The sequence below is a fragment of the Anomaloglossus baeobatrachus genome, chromosome 3 (genome assembly GCF_048569485.1).
Source record: "Anomaloglossus baeobatrachus isolate aAnoBae1 chromosome 3, aAnoBae1.hap1, whole genome shotgun sequence".
Lineage (NCBI taxonomy): Eukaryota > Metazoa > Chordata > Amphibia > Anura > Aromobatidae > Anomaloglossus > Anomaloglossus baeobatrachus.
Window position 1 is genome coordinate 685,130,106 of NC_134355.1, and position 13,817 is coordinate 685,143,922.

Sequence of the window (13,817 nt, forward strand, 5' to 3'; positions counted from 1 at the left end):
TAATCAGGAGAACTATTCTACATTTCCAAATCTTGGTATTTGCTGATATTATTGCTATTCCACCTACTATATATTGGGGATAGGATCTTTGAGATGGAACACCCCTTTAAGTCCAGTTATCCAGCTGAATGAATACTAAACAACAGAGCTCGCTATTTTCTTGTGGCGTATAACGGATTCTCATGTTTGGTAGTCGTTCAGCAGGGCAACTATAAAATCAAATACCTCCATTTGATAATGTAGTATAGCTCTCCTGATCAACTATGTTCCTTACCTCATGAGCAGGGCATTGCAGTAATAATAATAATTTATTCAGCGCTATTAATTCCATAGCGCTTTGCATACATTGGGAACACTGTCCCCATTGGGGCTCAGAATCTAAATTAACTATCTGTATGTCTTTGGAGTGTGGGAGGAAACCAGTGTACCCGGAGGAAACCCACACAAACACGGGGAGAACATACAAACTCCTTGCAGATGGTGTCCTTGGTGGGAATTGAACCTAGGACTTCAGCACTGCAAGACTGCAGTGGTAACCACTGAGCCACCGTGCCGCCCATTTAGCTTACAGATGCATAACCACCACTCACTGTGTCTGAACACAGGAAGCTGAGCTGCCAGCCGCTCTGTGCATGCGGCAGCGTTTATTGTGAAGGAGAGGGCCCTGGGGGATCAATGCTGCACAGGTACCGTGGGACACCGGGGAATACCGGTGGGGTTATAGGGGGTGACCTTGCAGGGTCTGGAGAGGAGTACATGCGACAGAAATCAGAGGAGTAGGGTGAATGCGGCCGGCGCGCTGCTGTGCACGTGGCCATCTTGGATTTCCGAGAGAGGGTCAGGGGGGGGCACTTTGGCGACACCGGGGGACCGGTGGGCACCGGGGAGGAGATTTATCATGTTTGTTCATGCCAGATGGGAGATAAATAATTTTTTAACAACGCTGTCATGTACTGTAACGTGATCATCGGTATACGGTGTATAACGGTGATCACGTGAGCGGGGACCGGAAAAACCGGCCTAAATCATGATCTCCAGGGTCTCAGCTACCCCCTGAAACCCCGGAGATTTTCTGATGCCGGGGGGCGCTATTCACTTATTTCTGCCTACTGTTTATAAACGGCAGATCAGAATAAGGTTACATTCACACGACCGATCCGTTTTTGCGGTCCGCAAAAAACGGTTCGTTTTTTTTCCGGGTGCATCCGTGTGGCATCCGTTTCTGTTCCATATACGGTCCGTATGTCATACGTGTGCCTTCCGTTTGTTTGCGTACTGCAAAAAAACTGAAGGAGGGAAAATACATAAATTTACCCAGGATCTGTGATGCCCTGGACCCCCAGGGGTCACAGGTAACAAGACACAACACCACACCCCCCCCACCCCAGTGAGGCACCAGCAGCCAACAAGTCCTGACCGCCTCCCTCAGGTCTAGCAAGGCACACCAGGTGGGCAGAGCCAGGCGGATAGGCACGCCCTCCAAGGAGTCTGCTGGCCTGAGGCAGGGAAAGGACAAGTGGTCGAGTGGGGAGAGGAGTAGTGAGAGGAGTAAAAGTGGCGAGCTGAGAGTCAGGGGCTTAGGACGGAGCCTAGGACCCCTTGGAACGGTCAGGCAGGCAGACGGTGGTGGCCGTCTGCAGGAGTTCGGTCAGGGACTGAACTGCGGAACCATAAGGATCGAGAAGAGGGTGGTGACCCTTCGGACCTGAACCGGGGAGCTAACAAGTCAACCGGAGCACCAGGCAGGATACTCAGACCCCATTCTAGCCCAGAAGCAACCGGGCTCAGACAAATCTACTGATTGCGGTCTGGACCTCAGGGGTTCATTCCCACCCAAAGTCCCGATAGACGGCAACAGCCCACCGATTCCGGATAAGAGCCACCGCCGAGGGCCAGCGCCTGCGGGCAAAAGGGCTCCTCCGGTACCCAACAGCCGGGGAGCGGACTACCATTGCTGAAGCATAGGAGTCACTATAGCAAATTTAAAGGTGCAGGAGAAAGGCGACATCACTGTGAGGACACGGGGCTCAGTGGGTGCTCTCGTCCACTAAAACCCGCCGCCTTTAGAAAGACAGCGTGGCTCAGGGCTCATCCCAACTGAACGCCGGCCTCCTTAACCGTGGGTGTAACACTACTCAGACAACACAGGGTGAGGGAACCACAATAATTAGACTTTATTGGATCCCCAAACAATTAACGGCACATAACACATAACCAGCAAAACACACAAATGTAACAGGCAACAGAGTCTCACCCTTCCGCTGGCTCACCAGGGATTTAGAATGTCCATGCCTCACAGGTTCCAAGCTGTCTGAGGTCTGCAAAGTCTGTAACAGGTGACTGAACTGTCCCAACCTGAGTGTCCTCCTTAGGTAGTCCTGGTTTGATGTTAAAATCCTGGCAGCCGGAGTCGAAATCCCTAGGCTGTGGACATGGTCTCCAACCGGGTCCGGAGTCCCTAGATTGAAGCCATAAGATATCCTGATCCTCTAGTCAGCTCCAAAGAGCTTAGAATGGATCCATCAACCTTCATCCACCCTGATGGCTTAAAGAAGTCCCTTTTGTAGCCATAACCTTCCCTTAGGATACACTGCGTCCTCATTGATTGGTTGGACAAGATTGCTTCTCCCATTGGATGAATTTCAAGCTGCATGGATAATGTTCATTTAAATGATGTGCATAGAAAGACTCAGTATATCTACATGGAGTCGGCAAGTCACCGACTAGACAATGGCTACTAAGGTAATTACATTATCAATTCACAACTACAATACAATAATTACTGGAAGAGACTGGATATACAATAGCTAAGCAAACATGACTTAGCACACATAAGAACAACAGTCTGGCTGAATGTTAAGAAACTTTAACCCATGAGAGTCCATGTCGTCACAATCACCAACCTCACGGGGGACACATGCAGCCGGCTGCGGGCACCGATCTACACCGAACTTGGTTTACCATTGACTCTGTGTGGTTTAATCGTGAGTACACCAGTACCATCAGGCACCGCGCTGCAAGCGAGCCCCTGCGTCCTGCAACCCCCCCCTCCTGCCACCTGGCCCCGGGACCAACAAACCCCCTACCCAATGGAGGGGTCAACACCTAGCTGCGACCCACCACCGATCCCGGACGAGCCCCCGCAACCTCACCGCAGCAGTGGTGCCCATCACCTCACCACGACCCGTGGGTGGTGTCATGAACTGTTACCGGTCACCGCGGCTCCGGCCGTGAAACCGGTCCACCCCAAACCAAACAACCAACCCCCCCCTTTCCAGAGCAACGTGGCCCCCGGTCCGGAGGCGCTCGAGCCACCGACAACCCGAGCCCGGATCCGAGCGGCTCGGCGGAGAGCAGCCGAGCCCCCAGAGCGGTACAGATCCATAGCTTCAACCTACCTGAGGCGGTCACATGTTCACTCCAGTGCCATTTTCTACTGCTTTTCACAGCGTAGGACGCTCTGGTCAATTTCTTGTGCTTGTACACTTCATATCAGTCTTTTCTGTCATTTTAATGACAGAAAGACACATAATGTCCCACTCTCCTGCATTTTGTAATTTTGCACCCTTTGGTGCCTTTCATGTGGCACTAAAGGGTTCTTAGCCTTGTATTTAGGCAAAAAAATGATGTGGGGTTTTCCCTATTTTTGTAGCCAGCTAGGGTAAAGCAAACGGCTGCAGCCTGCAGACCACAGCTGGCAGCTTCACCTTGGCTGGTAATCCAAAACTGAGGGCACCCCAGCTGTTATTTTAAATTAAATAAATAATTGGACCACCAGCCAAGGTAAAGCAGACAGCTGGGGTCTGATATTCTCAGACTAGGGAGGTCCATGGTTGTTGGACTCTCCACTGCCTAAAAATAGCAGGCCGCAGCCGCCCCAGAAGTGGCGCATCCATTAGATGCGCCAATCCTGGTGCTTCGCCCCAGCTCATCCCGTGCCCTGGTGCGGTGGCAAACAGGGTAATATATGGGGTTAATACCAGATGTGTAATGTCACCTGGCATCAAGCCCTGGGGTTAGTGATGTCACGCGTCTATCAGACACCCGACATCACCAACCAAGTCAGTAATAAAAATAAATAGACGACAAACACATTTTTATTTGAAAAAACACTCCCCAATACATTCCCTCTTTAACCAATTTATTAGAAAGAAAAACAAATCCAGGTCTGCTGTAATCCAAGCGGTTCCCATGACGATCCACACTGTCCCAGTCAATGAAGAGCAGGATGTTCCCCATTGGCTGGGAGAGCAATGCAGTGACCTGAGCTAACATCAATGGGTCAGCCCAGGTCACTGCAGGGGATGACAAGTGCTGCTGTCAGCGAGGTACATTACCTGCTGACAGCACCTGTCACTGAGTTCAATGACCTTCACAGCCAAGAATCGCGAGAGGCCCGTGACGTCACCGCTAGCCACAGTCTCGGGTCGGAAGCGAGAGAAGGTGATGTGACAAGCGGCGGCCATGGAGGACAGTGACAGCGCTGAGGTCGGGATGGCGGGACTTCATCACCGCAGGTAAGCCGAGCGGGGCCATGTGTGCGGAGTGCGAGGTGGACGAAGCCTAGCGGGGTAATGTGTGCAGAACGCCAGGTGGGCGGAGCCTAGCGGGGTAATGTGTGCAGAGTGTCAGGTGGGCGGAGCCTAGCGGGGTAATGTGTGCAGAATGCCAGGTGGGTGGAGCCTAGCGGGGTAATGTTTGCAGAGTGCCAGGTGGGCGGAGCCTAGCGGGACCATGTGTGCAGAGTGCCAGGTGGGCGGAGCCTAGCGGGGCTGTGTGTGCAGAGTGCCAGGTGGGCGGAGCCTAGCGGGTAATGTGTGCAGAGTGCCAGGTGGGCGGAGCCTAGCGGGGCAATGTGTGCAGAGTGCCAGGTGGGCGAAGCCTAGCGGGGTTATGTGAGCAGAGTGCCAGGTGAGCGGAGCCTAGCAGGGTAATGTGTGCAGAGTGCCAGGTGGGCGGAGCCAAGCAGGACCATGTGTGCAGAGTGCCAGGTGGGCGGAGCCTAGTGGGACCATGTGTGCAGAGTGCCAGGTGGGCGGAGCCTAGCGGGGCCATGTGTGCAGACTGCCAGGTGGGCGGAGCTTAGCGGGGCTGTGTGTGCAGAGTGCCAGGTGGGCGGAGCCTAGCGGGGTAATGTGTGCAGAGTGCCAGGTGGACGGAGCCTAGCGGGGTAATGTGTGCAGAGTGCCAGGTGGGCGGAACCTAGCGGGGTAATGTGTGCAGAGTGCCAGGTGGGCGGAGCCTAGCGGGCCATGTGTGCACAGTGCAAGGTGGGCGGAGCCTAGCGGGACCATTTGGCGCTAAGGACGTCAGTGTCGTGGACTGCATGGCTGGGGACAGGTGAGTGTATGTGTGTGTGTGTGTGTACATGCCGCGTGCAGGAGGGGGCGGAGTGAGCTGAGCGGGGAAGTGTGGGCTTCCTGTACATGTAACTAGGAAAAATATCAGGTTACTAACCAAAGCGCTTTTGTTGGATACCCGATGTTTATCTTGGTTACCAGCTTCTGGCAGGCTGCCAGCGATGGCTCCCTGCACACTGTAGCTGTAAAAAGCCCTGCTTTTGCTGCTAGAACCGTTCTCGAACGTAACTCGAACTATCGAACTTTAGCAAAAAGCTCGAGTTCTAATTCGATCTAGAACAGCCCCCAAAATCACTCGAACCGCGAACTGGAGAACCGCGAACCGTGAACCTCGCTCAACTCTAGTCCCTAGCCCTAACTGTGTGTCATCTCATTGCAATTAAAAACTGCTGTGTGTGGAGAGGGGTAACCAAGGACTTTCTTATATAGGAGATAGAAAAATTGATCAATGCGATTGCTAAATATCTCCTTTTTCCTAATATTCATGGCAGGTATGCAATTCATTATTCACACTTTCAAGTTAGCAAGTTGCATTTTTCATTGTATGCTTCAATGTTTTTCGGTATGCTTATAGCATTATACTATTATCTAGCTTTGATGTGCAGCCTTATCCTTATGTACTATTTGTTTTTTTTGGCTTGCACTCATAATATATATTAGTGCTCACTTCAGTTATCCTATTTAATATTTGACCTTTGGTAATTGCACTTTTGAATGTTAATGTTTTTTTATTTATACACTTACTAGCACTTTTTTACTATATAGGCTATATTGATAATTTTCTACGTGTAGCTTCGACATTAAAACAATTTTTCTATATACAGTATATTTTTTATATGCACAATATATATTATACATGTTAAACGCAATGCATGAAAACCCGGCATTCTATATAATACCTAGGCAATGTATACAATCTCTGTCGTTTTCAGGCAGGGTATGAAATATCTGCATTGTTCTATACTTTTCCTAGGCATTACATAAAATGTCTAGGTATTATAAAGAATGACAAGAAATGCTCAGGGCAAAGTCTAATATAATGGTCAGATTGGAAAAGTTAGCCATTACATAAAATGTCTAGGTATTATAAAGAATGCCACGAACTTCTCAGGCAAAGTCTGATATAATGCCCAGAGTGGAAAAGTCTTTAGTAACAAACAGTCAAAAAATTAATGAAAGAAGTAACAAACAGTCAAAAAACTAATGAAAGAAGAAATCCTAAATTAACAACAGGATATCTTTACTGGGAAAAACACAAAGAAACAGAAGTGTCATTCCTGACTATTAGTCATTAGTAGCAAACAGTCAAAAACATGAAAGAAGAAATGCAAAATGAACAAAAGGATATCTTTGTTGAGTAAAAAAAAAAAGGAATCAGAAGTGTCATTTCTGACTGTTTGTTGAAGCACGGGAGGCTAGAATAGCATTTTATTGCTAAGGGCAACTGAGCCAGTTTCACAGATCTGCTGCTACCTGGCTGTCCACCTACTTTTGGACGGACCACCCCTGTAGTATTCTACACTACGCCTGTTTGGTATTTAGGTATTCTATAAAATGACTAGGAAATGTATAAAACATCTGATGAATTTCATACTTTGACGACTTATTTCCAGCATTGTATACATTGCCCAGGTATTCTATAGAATGCCTGTTTTTACACATTGCCAGTAACATATATATTATATATTGTGGATCATATCTTTTTAGAATACGGGTCATATACAACCTCTGCATCCCGTTCCTATTTTTGTTTTGTACCTGTATGTAATTTATAACAAGAAAGCCTGCGGAGACACCATCACATGTTTCTCAGCGCTGGCAGGAAACTAGCCAGGTCTTTCACCGGGAAGGAACAACCACGGGAAGGGCAGTCTCCAGTCAAGGAGACAACCTATGCCAAACATGGTATCCATCCACAGACAGCTGTTTCGGGGTATTTGCCCCTATTCAGTGTGGAGTAGGAAACTGGCTAGTGGGAGCAATGCCTAGTAGGAGACTATATAAGGAAGGACGGTTGACCTTAGGGAGATAAACATCCAACACCGCGGAGACACCATCACGTGTTTCACAACGCAGTGATTCTAGAGCAATGCCCCCCATGAAATATTCGAAACAAGAAAGCCTGCGGAGACACCATCACATGTTTCTCAACACTGGCAGGAAACAAGCCTGGTCTTTCACCGGGAAGGAACAACTATGAAAAGGGCAGTCTTCAGTCAAGGAGACAACCTATGCCAAACACGGTATCCATCCACAGACAGCTGTTTCGGGGTATTTCCCCTCATCAGTGTGGAGTAAGAAACTGGCTAGTGGGAGCAATGCCTAGTAGGAGACTACCTAAGCAAGGATGGTTGACCTTAGGGAGATCAACATCCAACACCGCGGAGACACCATCACGTTTCTCAACGCAGTGATTCCAGAGCAATGCCTCCTGGGAAATATTGTAGAATCACTGCGTTGAGAAACACGTCTTCTTACGGAGACCTGAGAAACCAGTCTGGCTGCCAGTGAGGAGACTTATAACTGCAATGCCTCTCTGGGCAATATTCAAATTGTCCTTCCAGTGAGGAAGGTGACAAATTCTAGCGCCACCTATTGGAAGTAGCTATCCTAAAAGTTAAAAGTGGCTTTTTCATTAGGCCTAAGGCACACGGCATGAAAATCAGAGCGAGTGGAATGCGATAAAACATCGCATTCCACGCGGACCAATATTAGCCTATGTGCCAGCCCTAATCGGACCGAGAAAACAATCGAAGCATGCTGCAACTGTAATTCGATCCTAGTTTCTCTCGCACCCATTCAAGTCTATGGGGCGAGAGAAAAATCGCACTGCACTCGCAGTACACCGATGTACTGCGAGTGCAGAGCGAGAATGGAAATAGCCAGCTCTGGAGGAGAGAGGGAGATAAATCCCTCCCTCCCCTCCGCAGCTCCGGCCCGCCCCTCCTCAGCACTGGCCCCCCCCTCTGCAAAGCTGGCCCACCCCCCGCAGCTGTGGTCCGATCGCACAATTGGACTTCAGTCACAGTGACACTCGCATGACACTCGGCTCCTGCTGTACTGCCAGCGTGAGCCGAGTGTCATGGAAGGATCACAGTAGTCCCCAGTGTGGCCCCGGCTGAAGACTTATGATTTAATGCCAGATCAGAATCCCAATTTGCAGACACGGTGTTTCGGGGTGATTGGCCCTCGTCAGTGCAAATTATGGGTATCTGATCTGGCTTATGAGAAGCTATGTTGGGGACCACGGGGAAGACTATTCTCCTTATGGCTAGTCAAATAGCCCTTACACAGCCTGGAGGTGTGTTTGGGGTCATTGTCCTGTTGAAAAAGAAATGATGGTCCAACTAAACGCAAACCGGATGGAATAGCATGCCGCTGGAAGATGCTGTGGTAGTAATGCTGTTTCAGTATGCCTTCAATTTTGAAAAAGTCCCCAACAGTGTCACTAGCAAAGCACCCCCACACCATCACACCTCCTCCTCCATGCTTCACGGTGGGAACCAGCCATGTAGAGTCCATCCGTTCACCTTTTCTACAAAGACACGGTGGTTGGATCCAAAGATCTCAAATTTGGACTCATCAGACCAAAGCACAGGTTTCCACTGGTCTAATGTCCATTCCTTGTGTTCTTTAGCCCAAACAAGTCTCTTCTGCTTGTTGCCTGTCCTTAGCAGTGGTTTCATAGCAGCTATTTTACCATGAAGGCTGCTGCACAAAGTCTCCTCTTAACAGTTGTTCTAGAGATGAGAAGGTGTGTCCAAACTTTTGGTCTGTACTGTATATAGATTATATTAAAGGGTTTTTTATTGCTTTTATTTTATTCATGTGTATGAGGCTTGTGCGGATTCTTATGTCTCTTCATCCCAGACAGGCGGGATGATTTGAGATCAGGGGTCTGTGGGGTCATCACCTCCAGGACTCCTTGTTCTTAATGACATTATCTGCATGTTTGGAGTAATTGTCCAGCAAAAAAAATTTGCAGCCATTCATACACATCCCTAATAGTATTATATTATGGATAAATATCTGCCTGAATCTCTTAGCATTAAGGACACCGTTAAATAATTCAGTCACCATACCCAAACTCCATTTGCCGAAATGCAGCACCAAATTTACAAGTAACCTCTATTATGCTACACTTTTGCCTACAGACGCTCATTATTGTGTTGCTCTCCAGCCCTTTGAGTAAAAAAATATCTTCTGTTCCACACAAATATTTCAAGTTTTGAAGTTCTGCGACAGTCTGGAGGCCAGGATCGTGCAGCAGATTTGAGAGGGACATACCGAGCTCCGAGAGATGGCTACAGCAGTTCGGGCCTATGAGTGGTGGACCGCTTGACAAGTGCCACACCGGACTGCGACCACCCAGACACCGATGATGCTGCCAATGTGTGAGTTCAGTGTTGTCCCTGCCCTCGTGAGAGTATCGACCCCGCCGGCGCTGTCCCAACCTGTGGACGCTGTGATGCCCGCGGCGCGCCACGCTTTCACGCCCGTGAAAATCCCTGCTGCGACCCCGGAGGCAATGCCCGCCACGGCCCACGCTGTGAAACCCACGGTCCCTGCAGAGATGCCGGGTGGACTGACGCCCGGCTTGCCAAGACCAGGCCACAGCAGCGACGCCCAGCCCAACAAGACCAAGCCGCAGCAGCGACGCTCAGCCCGGCCCGCCAACACCAGGCCACAGCAGCGATGTCCAGCCCGGCCCGCCAAGACCAAGCCACAGCAGCGACGCCAAGCCCGGCCCGCAAAGACCAGGCTGCAAGGCCATCTGCCCCAGCTTACAAGGCCAAAGCGGACACCGCACCTCAGCCACAGCCCAAGGAATAGGGTCCTGCATCCCCGCCAGGAGAAGACCCCGAGTTCCTAAAATTCAAGGCGGATCTAGAGGAGCAGTTCCCTAAAGACATGGTGGATCGCTACCTACTCCCCAGGCGCTCATCCAGAGTGGCCCCAGTGACTCCCGTGGCTGAAGGCCCACCGCCCTGTCTCAAAGAGGGAAGTCTGTCCCCAGCGCTGCCACCAGAGGAGTTCTCAGGAGCACTAAGGGGGAGGGGAGGCCTGGAGGCTGAGGAGCCGACCCTAGAACCGTCGGAAAAGGATGCAGCACCATGTGTGCCACCATGTAAAGACGCGGCGCTGCAAACTTTTTATACGGACCGCCAAGGCACATGGTCACCTGTCTTAACAGGTCTAGTCCTTATCCTGTTCGTGGCACCAGATTGGATGTGTCGCCCCGTTACCTTCAGATTGTCTCCGGGTCTTCAGGGACGGCACGTCCTGGGTCTTTCTGGTCACAGGTAAGCTGACTGCTATTGGATTTGTGACGCCACTCTCGGTATTGCAGTCAGGGCAACCGCCACTGCAGATTAGGGGACGCCTGGGGCTGATGTTGAGTGCAGTTAGATGTGGTGGCCTCCCGAAGGTGAGGCTGGCCCCAGGGCCCAGTGTAGGTGTGTGGCACCTCAGGTCGCAGAATGACTCACACGCATAGCAAGAATGTCTTTCAGCGTTTTTACTTACTTTCAGGTGGCAGGGGTGAGTAACCCGGGCGAAGCTGTGATAAAAAGGTGGAACCAGGAATTCCTTCAGGCTCACTTCTGAGGGTGGCTACTGACTCGCCTTCCCAGCCCTCGTGTTTTTGTGGTGATCCAGACTTTTAGTCCTACGGGGTCACCCAGGGAAGTTGCTTCTGCCTGTTCTCCCCTCTTTTTGGCCCGTCTGCTTGTAGCCTGGACCAGGTCAATCTGGCTGCTTGCCTCTTGTGAACTATGGGCCATCTTCTTGCTACGTGGCTCCGGACTCTGTGGTGTTATGGTGGAGGGTATGACGTGCCCCCACCTGCAGGTTTGGCAGGCCAACTGAATGGGCCCCTGTGCTGGGGACCTGTAACTTCATGTGGCCTGGTCCTCTCACATAAAAATCTGTACTCAAAATACAGCATCACAGTACACGGAAGCAGCAAGGACCCTAACTGGGGAGGAAAAGGCCCTGCTCATATTCAATATTTAGACCCATAGGGGACAAGCTATCTAACTCAAAAATCCATCAATTCCTTTTTCTTGAGTAATTTAATCCGATCACCCCACCTCCTCAAAACGGGGACACTATCAATAACACGAAAGAGCAATTGGTTCACAGAATGTCCTTTTCTCTTTAAAATGTCTAGGTACTGGTAACTCAACGAACCCAGTCCTAATTGTACTCGCTCGGACCTCCATCGTTGTCTCACCTACGTACAGCAAACCACAGGGACAGGAGATCACATACACCACAAAGGAACTGGTGCACGTGTATCTCACATCGATGCGGTAAACCTTGCCGGTCCGTGAGTAAGAGAACGTGGAGCCCTTTAACATGTTATTACAACAAGCGCACCCCAAGCAGGGGAAATTTCCCATTCTTGGGCTGCTTAACGTGGATTGTGTATCCTTTTTCAGAGAACGTACATCTGATCTCAAATTAGTCCAGAAGTCCTGATGAAGAGACCTGAGTAGTCTCGAAAGCTTGCTATTATTACCATGTTTTCAGTTAGCCATTAAAAGGTATCAACCACTGAGGACTTCAGTTCTTTTTAAACAATTTTTTATCTCTACTGGCTAACACGGTACAAAGATATATTTTACCTCTATCAAATTAGTCCCACATTTATATGATAAAGGAGGTGATTGAAATCCTTCAATCCCTGGATGTCCCTTAGTTAATAATTGCCAATGTCTCCTCACAATACCCGCTAGTCGCTCACAGGAAATAGTTCCAAACATCATGGAGAACTAACTAGAGAAGAGCGAACCGGTGGATGTTCGGGTTCAGCCAGACATTAAAGAAAAAAATTTAGTTTGGGAGCCGGACTTGACCTTGGATACCGGACGCCATGCAAGTCATTGGTGACCCAAACATGTGTTCTGATATGGCTGTAAAATGGTCATACTAAGGGCTAGAATACTACAAAAGTTAGCCAAATGTCAGTAAGAGAAGGACAATTATATATACAATGTTTTCTGAAAGATGTCAAACTATATTCTTTCCCACTCATTAAACTACATGAATATTCACTTCTTCCCCTACACGCCCTTTGTGTCAACATCTGTGATTGGTTGCAGTCAGGCCACTATACACACACCCCCAGCTGCCCATCCTCTATGTCAGTATCTGTGACTGGTTGTAGTATAAAAATAAATAAATTAAAATTAAAAAATGGCATTGGGTCACCCTTATTTTGAAAATTAGCAAGTATAAAGCAGCAACTGTGGGCTGATATACGGCTGGCGAGGAACCAATATGTATGGCCCTTTCCACCCAGATAATAGCAGTCCACAGCTGTCTGTTTTACCTTGGCTGGTTATCAAAAATAGGGGGAACCCTACTTCTTAAAAATAAATAAATAAATTGAAAAAAAAATGGTGTGGGGTCCCCCCTATTTTTGATAACTAGCCAAGTTCAAGAGGAATGCTGAGGGCTGAGTCTTGGGTATTTGCCCAAAATAATATCAGCACGCAGCAGCCCCCAGTAATGGCTCATCCATAATGATGCAAATGAGTTTAGTATGAAGATTTATGCTTCTCGCTTTTGACTTAGGTGCAGTGAAAACCAGAGATTGATCTGGAGACCTCATGGGCATCCAAAGCAAACATGAAAGTAAAGCCGAATAAATCCAGATATTTTGAAAATTTTGTTCCCATTTTCTAATCTTTTCCTTCTTGGTGTTGCAATTTCCGTGTTGAGAAATTTATACAAACTCAAACTAAAAAAAAAAAAGCTTTAATAAAAACATTAAGCAAATACCCTGACGTAAGTAACTAAATAATAATAGTACATGAAGATAACAAGGAGGACTTAGTTGATATTATTTTGATCGAAAAGCCATAAAAGCTTTTCCACCATGACAAGGTGTACTCATTCGGGATGGTGCTATCTCTAATATTTCACTTCTCTAAGTGCCTGGCCTCAACAGATGGCAACAAAGCAGGACATAGGCCTGTTTTGCACCTGCCCATAGGAAGCTATATGTGCAAGATGCACAGCCCAAAAGGGAGGGTCCACACCCCAATATGTACAGATCACAAAAATCTAAAGCAAAACAGAAAAATGGGCTACCATACCTTTTAGTATAAGTGCAAACTGTAGGTAACTCTGTTAATGGCTTCAAACATTGAGGCCATTAAACAAAATGTAGGATATAAACAAATTAAGCATATACCTTTCAGTAAGTAAATAAATAGTGTTAGTATATACAAATAACATAAGGGATTTAGTTGACATTATTTTGATAAAAAAAAGTGTAAAAGCCATCCCACTGTGACAAGGTGTACCTAATCAAGATGATCTTGTCTATATAGCATTCCATCGACAGGTTCAAAACAGTCAGGCCGCTTAGGTGATGTTCACACTATTTCTTCAGGAGTTGGTCAGTACTTTACATCCGGTAAGCCAAATCCAAGAATGGGTGCAAAA